Source organism: Salmo trutta, chromosome 4 (assembly GCF_901001165.1).
Source record: "Salmo trutta chromosome 4, fSalTru1.1, whole genome shotgun sequence".
NCBI classification, from domain to species: domain Eukaryota; kingdom Metazoa; phylum Chordata; class Actinopteri; order Salmoniformes; family Salmonidae; genus Salmo; species Salmo trutta.
The window spans coordinates 27125880-27143444 of NC_042960.1; positions in this window are offsets into that span (position 1 = coordinate 27125880).

The following is a 17565-nucleotide window of genomic DNA, read 5'->3' on the forward strand; positions in this document are numbered from 1 at the left end:
GTGCAAGGATGAAAGAAAAGCAAGAGTCTGATACAGGTGACTGACAGGTTCTGGAGAATTATGCCATTGCTACCCTGCTAACCTACGGGGGGCCAGCACAGAAAAAAAGTATGAAATTGTATGAAATGTATGCATTCACTACTGTAAGTTGCTCCGGATAAGAGCGTCTGCTAAATGACTAAAATGTAAAAAATGTAAATCTAAAGCAACCGCTCCTTTCGCTTTACTTCCAAATATTGTCCTCTAATTATATGTGTGAACATTTGTGAAAACATGGTCATAAAGCCGTGTTATCAATAAAACGTTACAGTAAGCTGCAGAGCGTTCGATTTACCTACTGGGTGGCAAAGAGACCCCAGCACCACTAAAACCATTGACAACTGCGTGCCGTTATCAAGGTAATTGTTAAACAAATGTTAACTATTTGGTTGTAATATATAATCTCTTGAAAAGCATAGTCAACTACAAATTTCAGATCATTTCATGCAAAACAATTGTGCACATTTAGCTCTATCGTCAGAGATATTTAGCAAGTAGGCCTAACTGCATGCTTTTCATGATCAGTAAACATCAATTCATCATGTCATTTCAGATATGTGAGTGTAGCTCACGGCGTCTCTCAATATTGGCCACCATTAATTGGATATTTGAGTGATATAAAATAAAAGTGAACTATACTTGAGTGGTTTAGGTTCATTTCTCATCTTTTGTGGGCACTGCCAATCAAGAAAAATCCAGAGTGTCATCAGCTGTCCGCGTGGCTGGTCTCAGACAATTGCGAAGGTGAAGAAGCCAGATGTGGAGGTCCTGGGCTGGCTTGGTTACACGTGGTCTGTGGTTGTGAGGCCGGTTAGACGTACTACTAAATTCTCTAAAACACCATTACAAGTGGCTTATGGTAGAGGAATTAACATTCAATTCTCTGGTAACAGCTCTGGTGGACAATCCTGCAGTCAGAATGCCAATTGCACACTCCCTCAAACCTTGAGACATTTGTGGCATTGTGTTGTATGACAAAACTGCACATTTTAGAGTGGCCTTTTATTGTACCCAGCACAAGGTGCATCTGTGTAATGATCATGCTGTTTAATCAGCTTATTGATATGCCACACCTGTCAGGTGGATAGATTATCTTGGCAAAGGAAAAAAATTCTCTAACAGCGATGTTAGAATTATGCTTTTTGTGCGAATGGAACATTTCTGGGATATTTTATTTCAGCTCATGAAACATGGGAAAAACACTTTACATCTTAAGTTTATTTTTTTGTTCAGTGTATACATACAGTACCAGTAAAAAGTTTGGACACACCTACTCATTCCAGGATTTTCTTGATTTGTACTATTTTCTACATTGTAAAATAATAGTGAAGACATCAAAACTATGAAATAACACACATGGAATCATGTAGTAACCAAAAAAGTGTTAAACAAATCAAAATATATTTTATATTTGAGATTCTTCAAAGTAGCCACCCTTCGCCTTGATGACAGCTTTGCACACTCTTTGGTGGTCCTTTCACAGCAGAAAGAGTGGGACAAGAAACTGCACCCATGTGCCTTTCTCTCCAAGCGGTTCTCGCCAGCGGAACTTAACTACGATGTAGGCAACTGGGAGCTCTTGGCAGGTAAGTGGGCCCTTGAGGGGTGGAGAGGGAAACCTCATCCTTTCATGATCTGGACAGACCATAAGAACTTGGTCTCCATTCAAGAAGCCAAGAGGTGACCCTGACCCCTGCGATCAGCCCGTTTCCGAGTACTACAATGGGAACACTCCTCTAAATTAACTGGGCATCCAGGGGTTAATCGGACACTGGAGTTCTTGAGGCGGAAATTCTGTTGGCCCAACATGATTGAGTATGTGAGATCCTTCATTACGGCCTGCTCCACCTGTGCCCAAAGCAAGTCCTCAGGACAGCGACCGGCTGGGTTGCTCCAACCTCTGCCCATCCCCAGCCGGCCCTGGTCCCACCTGTCTGTAGACTTTATCACAGGGTTACCCCCACCCAAGAGCTTACCACTATCCTGGTGGTTGTTGATCGGTTTTCCAAGGCAGCCCATTTCATCGCCTTACCCATGTTTCCCTCAGCGAAGGAGACCGCTGATCTCATGATTACCCATGTCTTTCGACTACACAGACTTCCACAGGACATTGTCTCGGATCGTGGGCCCCAGTTCGTCGCACGGTATTGGAAAGCCTTCTGATGCCTGTTGGGGGCGTCGGTGAGTCTCTCCTCAGGGTCTCTCCTCAGGGACCCACAGTCGAATGGGCAAGTGGACCAGACCAACCAGGAGCTGGAGCAGTTCCTCCTCTGTTTCGTCTCCACCCAGGCCAGCAACTGGAGCAAGTTCCTCGTCTGGGCAGAGTATGCTCACAACACACTGCTGAACTCTGTCACCATTCGAGTGTCAGTCCCCCCCCCCCCCGTTTCCTGAACAAGAGGCCGAAGCGGGGGTGCCATCAGCCGAGGCATTCATTAGACGATGTCGTCGCACCTGGATCAGAGCGCGATCCTCCTTGATCTGCTCCTCTACCCGACACCAACACCAGGCTCCTCCAACCGGGTCAACAGGTGTGGCTGTCTACCTGTGATCTTCCCTTAAAGGTGGACTCGCGGAATATCACTCCATGCTATATAGGACCATTCAAGATCCTGAGTCGCATCAACCCGGTCACCTATCTCGTCTCCAGCTTCACAGGTCTATGAGGGTCTGTCCATCCTTCCATGTCTCCCGTCTCAAGGTGGTAAGGACCAGTCCCTTCTCTCTCCCCACACCTGCCCCTCCGCCCCCTCGACTTGTTGATGGTCGCCCGGCCTACACTATCCGGCGTCTGTTGGAGGCACCCTATAGTACCTGGTGGACTGGGAGGGCTACGGCCCGAGGAGTGGGCTTGGGTGCTTGCCCGGGATATCCTGGATGCGGGACTTGTTCGGGACTTCAACCAACTACATGGTGCTCACCCTGGCTCCGCTGCAGGAGCCGCTCCTAGAATGAGGGGTACTGTCATGGTTCCACCTGTCACCACATTGCGACAGAGACCGTCCTAGAAACATTAACGACACTCAGGTGTGTCCTATTTACTCATTATGAATTCCCTGTAAAAAGAGGTGTGTTTTCTGTTGTCCTTTGCAGAAGCTTGAATTGTTTACCGTGTGCATTCGTTTCCTGAGTGAGCTTGAGACTTAGTGTCTGTTGTTTTGCAAGTGTACTGTGATCCTGCGGCTACCATTTTCCAATAAAGTATTATGTTTATCCTTAACGACTGATTCTTCGTCTGGTCTCTTCTCTGCACCTGGGTCCAACCTCACCACATCACAGAAAGCTCCAAGGCTACACTGCTTACACCTTTCCACCCCCTTCAAATCTGCAAACATCAAAGGTTTAGGGCTAAGGAGAAGTGGTAGAGAGTGAATTGGGACCCAGATTTATTTCATAATCACATAGTCAGTTTTGCTATTGGGGTCGGCCAGGTACGGAAACAAGGAAACTATTCCTCTTGCATGTACCGCCTTCACAAGTTTATGGGGGATTGGCAATAAGATTTCCAATAATACATGAAGACAAAACATTGATCTTAATGTTTTTAAAACTTAATGGTTTACCCATGATCCACCAATATCTTGATCATATCACATGGTAGTCAGGAAGCGGCTCTGGCTGTGTGAGTGAGTGTGTGTGTGTGTGTGTGTGTGTGCCTGTCTGCCTCTGTGTGTGTGTGTTTATACAGTATGTGGGTCTGTGAGTTTGTCTCCCTCTGTCTGTGTCTCACCTCAGTGGCTAGGGAGTCCTGGAGGAGAGGGGAATTCTCCCCAATTTCATGATATCCAAATGCGATCCAATTACGATCTTATCTCATTGCTGCAACTCCCCAGCGGGCTCGGGAGAGGCAAAGGTCAAGTCATGCGTCCTCCGAAACATGACACACCAAACCACACTCCTGAACACCCGCCTGCATAACCCGGAAGCCAGCTGCACCAATGTGTCTGAGGAAACATACTCATTGGTGCACCGCCCTATGGGACTCCCGGTCACGGCTGGTTGTGACACAGCCTGAGATCGAACCCGGGTCTGTTGTGACACCTCAAGCACTGCGATGCAGTGCCTTAGACTTCTGCACCACTCAGGAGGCCCCTGTCCTGTCTCTTTATCAAAGCTAGCTAAGCTACAGGCTTGTCTGCCTGCCTTAGAGGGAGCAGATTGTTCCACGATAGTGAGGCTGTATACTGTAGCTCATATTCCTGGAAGGAGCAGATATGTACTTTGTTTTGTGGGCAGAGTGATCATGAGCGATCATAGAAAAGGAAAACATCTAATGGGTGAGCACTATTGTGTGTAAAGCGAGAAATATTACAATGTTAGGAGGAAAAAACTTCCTGGCTTGTGAGAATTAGTAGTAGATGTTCTAACAATACATTATTGTCTAATAGGCCGGGACCAGCATCCAGCAGCATCTGGATGGCATCACTGGAAGTCAACAGCCCTATCTGCTTGCCGTGGGGCCCTAGAGAATGAGGATTCACGCCTACTTCCTCATGATCGACAAACATACGGCACCTTCTAAGGCATCTGGCTCACTGGGCTGTTTTAATTCGCTTTTCAAAGCTCACTTTGTATTCGGTACCTCATACAGTCAGAGTCTGGCAAACATGTACACTTTTCTACAAATGACAATCTACGACATTGACGTTGAAACAACTAAGGTGAATCCAGGGTAGCAGAGCTGAGGGCCAGAATGTTGCATTAAACAGATCTGTTTGGAAAATGGAAAATCCTATCAGTGTATTGAATTCTGAAACCAAAAGGTTTAAATATTTCTCAGAGAAGTGAGAACTGTGGATCCAGTTGAATGTGTTCTTGGCACAAGATTTGACATGCAACGCAATAGAACCACTGTAACATATAACCAGGTTATTGTTACAGATGAATGTATGTACATACCCATTTTGCAGACGTTAGAGTCTTTATAAAAATGCACACATAAACGAAATGTTCCAGCCTGTGGATGGTCCCAAAGAAAGTCTACCTTATGACTTAAATGATGGAGCGTTCATTGAGAATCATGCTCTATTCTCAAAAGAGAAATGTGCGAAACAAACTCAGCTCCTCTATGACGACCTTGAAACTCTTAGATGTGATGGGTGTTAAAAAATCTCATTAATTACAGTACGTTCATGCAAGTCAGAATTTTTCAGTTGATATCATGCATGACATCTTGGAGGGTGTTGGGCATGAGGTGAAATTGTTACTACAGCACTTGCAAAATGAGCATTTAACCTAAAAAGAAATTGACATGAGAATATCGAGCTTCAACTATGGTTATATGGAAAGAAACAACAGACCCCCTGCAGTGAAGTTACTTCAGGGTTACAATGATTTGGCCTTAAATGACATTCAGTCTTGGTGTCTACTATGCAATCTATCACTTATCTTTGGTGACTTGGTGTATCCAAATGATCAACACTGGCATTTGCTGTTTTTGTTGCTTCAAATAGTGGACATTGTATTTTCTCTAGTGTTATCAGATGGTTTTACAGTCTATTTTAAGCACTTGATTGCCGAAAACCACAGATTGCTTAAGTATTTGTTTCCTGGAAATAGGTTGTTACCCAGGCATAATTCTATGGTGCGTTATCTGAGATACATTAAGAAAATCAGCCCAATTCTCCATAGAAACACAATAAAAAAAATTTAACTAGTGAAAAGCTTTAATACATAACTAACATTGGCCAAGAAACAACAAAGTCACATGGCATACAACTAGCAAACGTTTAACCTAGATAGATTGGATATTGATCCAGGGGAAATGGTGTCCTTCAATGTAATGGAAGGAGCTCATGAGATAGCAAACGCACTCCAGGTATCTTCTTCCACTAAGGTTTTGAGTGTAAAATGGGCCAAACATCAAGGGAATGTTCCTGTGAGGGTGACCTAATGTTACGTAGAGGTTACACTGAGTGTACAAACATTAGGAACACCTGCTCTTTCCATAACATAGACTGACCAGGGGAATCCAGGTGAAAGCTATGATCCCTTATTGATGTCACCTGTTAAATCCACATCAATCAGTGTAGACGAAGGGGAGGAGACAGGTTAAAAAAGGAATTTTAAGCCTTGAGACAATTGAGACATGGATTGTGTATGTGTGGCATTCAGAAGGTGAATGGGCAAGACAAAATATTTAAGTGCCTTTGAACGGGGTATGGTAGTTGGTGCCAGGTGCACCGGTTTGAGTGTGTCAAGAACTGCAATGCTGGTGGGGTTTTCACCCTCAACAGTTTCCCATGTGTATCAAGAATGGTCCAGCACCCAAAGGACATCCAGCCTACTTGACACAACTGTGGGAAACATTGGCGTCAACATGGGCCAGCATCCCTATGGAATGCTTTCAACACCTTGTATTCCATGCCCCGACGAATTGAGGCTGTTCTGAGGGCAATATTCGGAAAGTGTTCCCAACGTTTGGTGTACTCAGTGTATACTGTTCAGACGTGGTTGTTCGTGTTAAAGTTCATTGTGAGATGCTAATATTTCATGAAAACCAATCTATTCTTGTAAAAGATGACAACTTACTGCTGGTTACCTTTGCTTTAGATGCGTTTAAAGCTGTACGGACAAGAAAGGTGTTATTATGGTGGTGATGATTCAAGTTTGTTTGTGGTCCCGTACTGCTTCATGCAATTTTTTTCCCACACTTGTACTTAGTACCAGAACAATTGTACATATACCTACAGATGTCATGTAGGAAGAGTACGGAATCGAAATGCCATGCCCCTGTGGGTAGAAATTCCCCCACGGAGGCAAGGGGTGTAGCCTTCAATTTGTGCTGTCCTGATTGCTTTTGGTAATGTCTGTTAATGCTCTAGAATGTATTTTATTGCAAAGATTGTACACAATATAACTACTCTTGTCTGTAATTAATTTTGTTTCAAAGATCATACACCAGTCCATGCAAGTACTGTTTGGGCTGTTTTTGGCATCTCATGTAATAAACAAATCCTGTTATGCAATATTTTGTGTTGACTGATTTATGGTAGTAATATAATTTTTATGTGTTTACCCTGATAAGAGTCAATATATTTAGTATTATGAGTCAGAGTAAATGTGTAATGACACTTGTTGGAGTAAACATTACTCTAAACAATTTACTTTAGAATACTGAACAACACAGCAGAGAGTTAAAAAAGTTATTTTCAATGAATACTGTACAGAGTTAGACACAATGACGCAGAGTTAAATATCAACACTAAATTGAGCAAATACACCTCTGAAAAAAGAACTCTGTTGCCAGAGTTGCCAGAGTTGCCATACTTTTTGGACTGGGACCAAATGTTATCTTTAGCAGAGTCAAATTTTCTTCAAATTCACTTTGTCATTTTTACTGTGTAGGATGATAATTTGGCTGATATTAACTGTCGTTGGTTGGTATAGATTACAGACTGGGGCATGCACGCCCAGCAAGAGATGTGGAGAGTGACAGAACCTGTGATGGTGACCTAAGCTAACGTAGAGGTTACCTAGAGTGTAGCTAGGTCATGGTCTATGACTAAAAAGGGACATAGCACAGCTCCACACACATACTGTATACATTTGAAGATGATCTCTGGGCTTTTGATGGACAGTAAAAGGATTGCAGAGAAGGTGTAGCTGATCAAGCATGGTGCACAAATACCACTATCTCACAGTCAATCTCCAGCCATCATAAACGATCACATACGGTATAGCAAGTTTACCATCCTAAGGTGTCTCTTGTTTGCCATAAATGGCATATGTTCTTATAGGGATGTTGGGATTACTGCAGTTTCCCAGACCAATGCATGAGCCACCTCAGCATGAAAGCTCATTCTTCACATGCAAGTTCAGTTTAGGTGTCACATGTCTTGACCAGAAACACACCATACTAAACAGTCTATTTAGTATTCTGAACAACCTTATAAAGCACCCTGGAATGTAAACTACAGTATGGAGATAGCATTGATCAGAGTGAAGAGGAAGAAGAAACTCCTCTTGGAAGTCACTACAGCCAGAGGGCTCTGTTGAGAACATGACTTCCTGGTCTAATACTAATGAGACAGTGGATAGGCCTCCGAGTAGCCCCAAGGTCACACAGAGACATCCACTGTAACGCCGAGGTATGTTTGAAGAGAGAAAACAACACTTCTTCTATATGCATGGATGGTGGATGTGGCAGACACATTTCCTTCCAGTCTGTGTGTTTGTTTGCTCCCCTGGAAACCAGTTCAACCAGTGGTTTATCTCAGTTATCTCAGTGTATGAGACTGGTTATCCTATTGGTCAATACCTATCAGCCAATCTTTTGTTTAGTGGGTGCATTATTTCAATAGGTTTTCACTCATTAAGGAGTGTGTGTGTGTGAGTTTGCGCATGTGCATGGGGGTATGTTTGTGAGTGGTGATCCCCCATTCATCTTCAGGCAGTATTCAGTGTGCTTCTAGGCCTCTGGCCCCTTTGTCCAGGTCTAATTCAGTGTGACACAAATGACACAACGAAAGGTCTTTGTTCCCATCAGCCCGCTTTGTATCACTGATGCTCCCCCAAGATACTGATCGAAGGTCAGTTTTGTGTTGATCCTACACTCTTAGAAAAAAAGGGTTCCAAAAGGGTTCTTCGGCTGTCCCCAGCGGAGAGCCCTTTTTAGTTCAAGGTAGAACTATTTTGGGTTCAATGTAGAAGCCTCTGTGTAAAGGGTTCTACATGGAACTCAAAAGGCTTCTACCTGGAACGTGTGGCTCAGTTGGTAGAGCATGGTGTTTGCAATGCCAGGGTTGTGGGTTCAATTCCCACAGGGGACCAGTATGGGAAAAAAATGTATGAAATATATGCATTCACTATTGTAAGTTGCTCTGGATAAGAGTGTCTGCTAAATGACTAAAATGTAAAATGAACCAAAAAGGGTTCTCCTATGGGGACAGCCAAAGAACCCTTTTAGGTTCTAAACAGCAATTTTTTTCTAATAGTGTAGATCTGTACCTAAGGGCAACTTTTATCCATAGTAAGCCTACCACTGATCTCACAGGCACAGGGTAAGCCCAATAGGGGGACAGCCTAGCAAGCCTCCTAACTTGAACAATACATTATGTAAAACTACATTACCCACAATGACCTCACAACAAGTTCTAATGATTTGTGTTTACAGGATTTGGATTAAGTGAATTTAGGTCACTCTCATAAAAGTTCTGTTTCATGTTGTAGGCTACCTTAAGAATCATTGTGTAACATGAATCCTGTCTTTGTTGTAGACCAATAAAAAGGACAGAATAACAGATAAAGGACAACGCATCTAAGCAGAAAGTTTATTCGACTTCCTCAAAAAATGTGGATTTCCATGTTGAGGGCCTAGGTGGCGCCCCTGTGTAGTATGAGTGAGTGAAGCGTTTAAAGCCACAGCACCAGAGAGCCAGGCTCACTCCTCTGCTTAAACTAAGAGGGACAGGTAGGTAGAATTGAGAACTGACTGACTCCCCTCAGTGGAATTAAAGGACTTTATCAACATTAACAGGCTACTGCCCTTGTTTTTTTTAGCACGAGATAAATCATGTATACTTTCTGTGTTCTTCGGATGGAATGGACAGCCACACATTGTTACAGAATGTTATTTTATTAAAATGTTAAATAAAACAACAACAAAAAACGAATGCAAAGGTATAGGATAAGTCACATATACTTCTGCTGTTCCGACTAAATCAAGAACCTCACAAAGAAAATATGAAACACAATACAAAACCATTATAGTGCATTGATATGCCAGTAGATGTTTTGTATCAATGCAGTTTAACCACTAATTAATATGCTTAGAAATGTATGAAAAAGACACAGTGTAATGCATAATGTAGAATTCCAGATCGATACGCAAGACACAATGCATTAGAGTAAATGCAGAGTTAGGTTATGGTGCCCATATCATAAAGAGCATGGTATAACAGAGTAATAATGTTCTATTTTATAATCCACAGGTCCAGCTGAATGAAAAGCACTCCAGTTCTAGCACATCAGTATCTCACATCAACCATGTAGATAAAATATTTACTCTGTAACGGTAAAGTGCAAATCTTTGTGTGTGTGTGTGTGTGTGTGTGTGCGTGTGTGCGCGTGTGTGTGTGCGTGTGTGCATACGTGCATGTCTGTGTAGCACCACAGAAAGGACTGAAACTCTGAGGGACTCTCCAATTTTGAAAGAGGATCTTCAAAGTCAAATCATCCAGTCATACAGACCTAAGTCTTGGCCTCTGATCAACACTCTCAAGTCACTGCCTAACCCTATCTGGCTCTGTGAAAGCGTTGTACTGGCTTGAATAACTGACATACAGCTCTGTGGTGTAAGTCCCTTTTGTCACCAATAGGAGGCGCTATCATATGTGAGTTAAAATCTGCAAAGGAGCTTCTGTCTCAAAGGCCGAAACAAGTAGCAGTGTGTGGAGGGCGTGTGGAGTAGGATCATGAACAGGCTCACACACGCTCACTAGCCCCCCTGGCCTCTCATGTCCCCCCTAGAGCTTGTTACCCCCTCTTGCCTCCCTCTCCCCTCTCTCTGCTCTCCCCCGGTCTGTTCTCCTTTAATTGCTGTGGCCCCCTGGATCTGGATCTCACACAAAGCCTGTCCTCTCTCCGCTCTCCCCTTTCCCCCCCTTCTACCCCTCCCCCTCGTCCCCATTCTTCTGAAACACCTGGCAGAGGCCCCGAGCTGCAGCTCACATAGTTAACACAGTCAACACAGCCTTCTAAAATAGTCAACATAGCCTTAAACACTGCTAACTCTGTCTAAAACACAGTTAACACAGCGACCTAAAACACACTAACACAGCTTATAACCAATGTTCCATTTTTGAACTATTTTATGTGTCTGAATGTTCAAACTCTGCCTTCCCGGCGGGCCCAGAGAGCAAATCAAGTGCACTATAGACCTACCGCTGGCCAACAGGATGGCTTAGATGGTCATGTCTGCAGTAATGTAGCAGGCATACAAGAAAGCTACAGCTAAGTTGATCCAGTGAGATTTCAAAATGTTAAAAACCATGACTAGAGAGAGACTGTCAACGAATACAGTAAAGCGATGCTGTTTTTATGAGTGAGATCATGTTTAAGTTCTTACTCAGCACTGTCAACACTTTGTATTCAACACTTTTATAAGTCATAAAATGTTCATTCTTCCTATTTCCACTCAGCGCTACAACAAGCACTGCAGCAGTAATGAAGGAGTAGGAAAGTGTATACATAGGCTTGCGCTGTTGTTAATATTAGCGGCTTGGGTCTTTTTTTATATTGCAGAATATTTCACTTTCTCTGTTTATAGGAGTAAGAACATGAATTTCTGCATGGGGCAGAAATAATGTGGTGCGACTCGAGTTTCGCCGTCAGCTAGAAGACGGTCTCCCTTTTTGGTCAGTGGAGAAAGGGAGAGTGGACGGATGTTGAGAAGCGGACCATCAGTATGCTGCTCTCTCCCTACGCTGAGACTGACCATCAGATGCAGGCATCATCAGCCCAATAAAATAAAAATAAAAAGCAAATTATTTAAAGGTATGCTCAGCCAGCTGTGCTTCACCAGTAATACAACAACGGGTCTATTACCGATGTGATCATATAGCGTACCTCAAATGATGAAATATTATTTTTTTAACCCTTGTGTGGTGTTCATGTTTTTGTTATTCACCCAATGTTCACGGGTCTGATGGACCCACAACATTATTGGATTTTTAAAACAATACAGCCATAAAAATGTACGTAAAAACTTAGATGTTGACATATCAATTACAAGCAATATAGACAGCATACTTAGTTAATATTTGCTATTTACCTCTGCTAGATCTCATTTATCAATAAAAGCTCTATTCGTTTTTTTAATAAAATGTGATTTTTGTAAACAAAAATCAATTATAATCGAGACATGGGTGGAATAAATCATGTTTATCTTGAACAAGGTTTTCATCACTATTGATGTTTATTGCTTTGAACTGAACAAATTGGAAGGACAAATTTCACATACAGTATTTTATGGAAATGATAAATGATCCCCAATGAACCCAAATTAAGGCCGGTCTACACACCACATGAGGGACAGAGTTTTACTGTGTGTGCGTGTGTTGCAAATGTATTTCTTGCACTTGTTGCATGTGTACTGTGTCTTCCTGTCCTTGGTCCACACACATCACAGCACTTCTTCTTGTTGCTACCTGCTGCAATCTAGAATGATGAAAACACTTAGTTCAGGAATGTTACTAACATCTCATTCACTCACATATATAGTTACAGCAGGCCAAGGTAAGAGAATCAGACACACACACACACATGCAACAATATTCCTCACACTTGGAGAGATGACGTGTTTTTGGAGAGATGGACCAAACTCATTTACATGCATACTTTGGGGTTCTTATCCTTCCGAATGTTTTCAGATCCAATGGGGAATCCACAGAATCCCTGTGAGATGCAGAAACTGGCAGAGAACCTTTCTGTGCAACAATGTCTCTGGAAAACTTCCACGTTATATCCAGGATTATCCGCTTCGATAACCGAGACACCAGACTAGCTCGGTGGCAGAGAGACAAGCTAGCTGCATTCAGGTCAGTGTGGGACAAGTGGGTGGACCGCCTTCCCCTGTTTTACAACCCTGGGCCCAACAGACAGGTTCTTGGTGCTATGTTGAAACAGCAGGCCCAGGGAGGAGGAAGACAGAGTGAAGGCACACAGCAAACCTTTTTGTTTCATTTTTACTTTTCCACACTATTATTACCCTCGGGTCCAGTGGACCAGAACACCACATATGTAATATAAATCTGTAGGGGGGTGCACAGTGTGCACTCACTGAAAATGTGTTATTTTACATGTTATTCATAGAAAATTAGCCAAGGCCAATGAGTCTCAGGTTGAAAAAATAATTCATTGTATCATTTTTCTTTTAGTAAACATTGAAAATGGAACCGAACACCACACAAGGGTTAAATGGCCCGAACAACAATTCAGGGCAATTCAAGCAAAGCCAACATGCGGTGATAATGTATTGGACCTATAGCTTACTGCGCAAACCTCATTGCTACAGTACTGTTTTTAATTGGTTCATGTTGCATAGGCTTAGGTTTTTTAAGTCATGTTAAAAAAAAATCTCAACGGTAGATCTTGCCTTGCATTTTGACTCAAAGTGATCTTGACTCAGAAAAGGTAGGTGACCACTGTTCTAGAGTTTTCCCTGTTAACACTATCAACGTTTCCCTTTACTGTGGCAATTGTGATCGAATCAACGCGATATTAGCCACTTTCAATGAAACATACAAAAACAAAACGAACTTCACTAAATATTTTATTGTAGGCAGTACTCATCTGAGTAGGATTCTATTGCATTGACAAGCACTACTCATTCTGTACTTTACACAGACCGGTGTGGCATAAACAATCAGAGCTGCAGTAGGCCTATATGCAAATAGACCATTGCTATATATGGATCTGTGCCATTTACTTTGAACTGGACTGTGTTTACAGCATCAGTGGTCGTGAGTAAATGTGCTTGTTTTGAGATCTAAGGGAGAGCTGCATGTAGCCACGTGTGCACATTTTGTTCATATCCTTTGCTAGTTAGTGAGTTATTAGCCCAGTTATAGATTATTTGTAGTCATCAATAGAAGAGTGATTGCTTCCTACAAGAGCACAAAACGTCTACATTTCTAGACAGCTTAGAAAAGAGTCTCGGAGCTTTTTTTGTCTTAAAGGGGCATTGTTGTATTTTCAGACAGGTTTGAATAAGCTAAGTAGCCAATAGGCAGAGGGTAACATAATTGGTCTGATTCTCTGTAATAATGGTATGGGAATAATAATGTATTTAATTTTGTAAAGTGGTTTCTTGCATCGAACAGTACCTCCTTGTCTGAAAGACAAGTGGATAAACAGGTTAATGTCAAGCCCTGCATGTTTTTTTTTCAAAAGTCTCATGGAATGTAGGCCTATGTTGAACACCACATATTGGCTGCTACTATAGGCTGAATAATAGCTGTTCTATTTCTATGTTAAAATGTTATGAGATACATTTTCTCCATAGTTTTTTTTATGGTAGGCCACACTGGTAGGCCTACATTATGATTAAATAGCCACAGATGCCTACTTGGCCACTGTTAAAACTGTAACTTAAAGCTGGTACAGCCTCAGTGTTCACAGTAAATGCGGGCTGGAAGTTGGACAGAATTTTCACAACATTAAGTTTGCGCTCAGCAGAGCTGAAATTTGCTCAGTGCCCCCAAAAATTTAGGGAACTTTGCTTACAACACAGACATTTTACCAGATGTCTCTTTTTGTGTTGGTTAATATGCCGTTGTCGACCTCACTAATGGTGTTCCATATGTGGTTAAGGGTGTCAGTCCACTGTTGTACTCCACTCTGTTATTGCCAGAGGGAAGGGAGAAAACAATCACAGGTTGCTGTGATCAAATGTTATTCGTCACATGCTTCGTAAACAACATGTCACGAGTGCTATCTTCGAATTCCCTTTCATAAATCAGCCAAGGCGCAGCATGCCGGTAGTTCCACATATTTTATTAGTGAACCCGAACAAAACAAGAAACAGGTGAAACTGAAACAAACGTGACGTTCTGGGGCTGCATAAACACAGCTGCACAAAAACAAGATTCCACGAAAACACAGGGAAAAACAGGCTGCCTAAGTATGGCTTCCAATCAGAGACAACGAATGACAGCTGCCTCTGATTGGAAACCATACCCGGCAAAACATAGAACACAAAACATAGAATGCCCACCCACCTATCACACCCTGACCTAACTAAACAGAGAAAACACAGCTCTCCTAGGTCAGAGCTTGACACAACAGGTGTGGACTAACAGTGAAATGCTTACTTACGGACCTTCCCAACAATGCACAGAGAAAGAACATAGATTAATAATAGAAAAGAAAAAACACATAATAATAGTTTGGTCAAAAAGGGGCCAATGCAGATTGTCCGGGTAGCTATTTGGTTAACTATTTAACTAGCTATTTCGCAGTCTTATGGCTTGGGGGTAGAAACTTTCAGGGTCCTGTTGGTTCCAGACTTTTTGCATTGGTACCACTTGCCATGCGGTAACAGAGAGAACGGTCTGTGACTGGGGTGGCTAGAGGCTTTGACAATTTTTAAGGCCTTCCTCTGACATCACCTGGTATAGAAGTCCTGGATGGCAGCGAGTTCGGCCCCGGTGATGTACTGGGTTGTACAGAGGCACAACCCTCTGTAGCACCTTGCGATCGAATGCCAAGCAGTTGCCATACCAAGTGGTGATGCAGAGGGTCAAGATGCTCTCAAAGGTGCACCTGTAGAGAATCTAAGGGGCCATGCCAAACCTTTTCAGCCTACTGAGGGGGAAGTGGCATTGTCATGACCTCTTCACGACTGTGTTTCTGTGTCTGGACCATGATAGATCCTTAGTGATGTGGATACCGAGGAACTTGAAGCTCTCGACCCGCTCCACTACGGCTCTGTCGATGTGAATGGGGGCGTGCTCAGCACTCCGTTTCCTGTAGTCCGCGATCAGCTCCTTTGTCTTGCTGAATTTGAGGGAGATGTTGTTGTTCTGGCTGTCTCATCGTTGTCGGTGATCAGGCCTACCAGCGTCGTGTCGTCGGCAAACTTAATGTTGGAGTTGGAGTCATGCGCGGCCACTCAGTTGTGGGTGAACAGGGAGTACAGGAGGGAACTAAGCACGCACCCCTGAGGGGCCCCCATGTTGAGGGTCAGCGTGGCGGATGTGTTGTTGCTACCCTCGCCACCTGGGAGCGTCCCGTCAGGAAGTCCAGGATCCAGTTGCAGAGGGAGGTGTTCAGTCCCAGGGTCATTAGTGTAGTGATGAGCTTGGAGGGCCCTATGGTATTGATAGCTGAATTACAGTCATTGAACAGCATTCTCACGTAGGTGTTCTTTTTGTCCAAGTGGGAAAGGGCAGTGTGGAGTGCAATATTGAGTTCATAATCTGTGGATCTGTTGGGCCAGTATACGAATTTGAGTGGATCCAGGGTGTCTGGGATGATGGTGTTGATGTGAGCCATGACCAGCCTTTCAAAGCATTTCATAGATACAGATGTGAGTGCTATGGGGCCTTGGCGTTCTTGGGCACAGGACAATGGTGGTCTGCTTGAAACTGTAGGTCAGGGTTTCTCAACTGGCAACCCTTGGGTGGTTTTACCCCCCCCCCCCCCCCCCCAATGTTTTTATTATTTTTATTATTAGACATAAAAGACTAGAAAAACATTAGGAAATCAGTTCTAAGTGATTTTAATTTTGAAGATCAATTCCCAAGTATTCCCACGCATAATAGAGAGACACGTGATCGTGTAAAAATGTAAGCAAGGTTTGAAATGATTATCTCGTGTAAAAATGTAAGCAAGGTTTGAAATTATTATGTTTTAGTCAAATATGATATCCGTTTTGGCTTCTTGTGGTCAATTTGCAGTCTACAAATTATTTGTAATTATGTTCCGGCCCCCCGACTACCCTCTAAAGAAAGAAATCGGCCCTCGGCTGAATCTAGCTGATGATCCCTGATGTAGGTATTACAGACACCATTTCCCTGTGTATACTATTTCCTTGTTTTCCCTCCCACCCTCCTCCTTTCCCCTTGAAGTGTATACCTCATCATCATTACTGTTAAACAGCCTCTGCAGATAGAGGTTCTGGATAATATTATCTGTCATAGCAAATTTAAATTTTTGGTGGACAATACAGTTGTACAAGCTTTTTTCTTATATGTGACTCACCGCCTGCATTCGGTCTTGTGTAGCAAAATTTGAAATGGTGTTTTTTACATTGGATAAAAGTAGAGACTCAGATATACAAAATGGTATATCATACACGGCATTTGAGGAATAATGGGAAAGTAATTCTGCTTTTAAAGTTGATCAACTTGTAAACTCACTTTGAGAAAATGGCTTTCAATGTTTTGGTATCTAGTGAAGAGCACTTCTTTGTCCACACCCATTTAGCGTCGTTCACACCCTCTTAAGCTTTAGCCCAACCCATCTCATTTTGCTCTCGAAGCACACACTTGTCACTCTGACCGATGATTGGATAACATGAAAACAGCCTAACCAGCTCCGCTGGCAACAATTTCATTAAAGCTTTTTTTGCAGACATTTACTGACACCGGCCATATTCAACGGGTGTTGTACACACATCACGTAATGTTAGCTAATGAGCCAGCTAGCTAACGTTAGCTAGTTAAACAACAATGAACAGTGCCAACAATGCCACAGTGCTTGGGAGCTAACCAACTAGGTTCAATGTTAGCTAGCTAACATTAGGCTCTCATTAGCTAGCTAACAGACACTTTAGCTTAAAATGAAACCACTTTCTGTCAAAATTAGTAACATGTAATATCTGAAAATGTAGCTAGCTAACCTGTATACATCATCATGCATGATGGACACGTCTCCCTATCAGGAATGCCATACCACGGTTGCCCCTTCCTCCAGAAAGTGGAGAGCAACACTTATGCAGCTCCACTACACAATACATTTTTTTAAAAGACGCATTTGACAGGATTACCAACACAGACTGACAAGCTCAAATAGACAGACGCC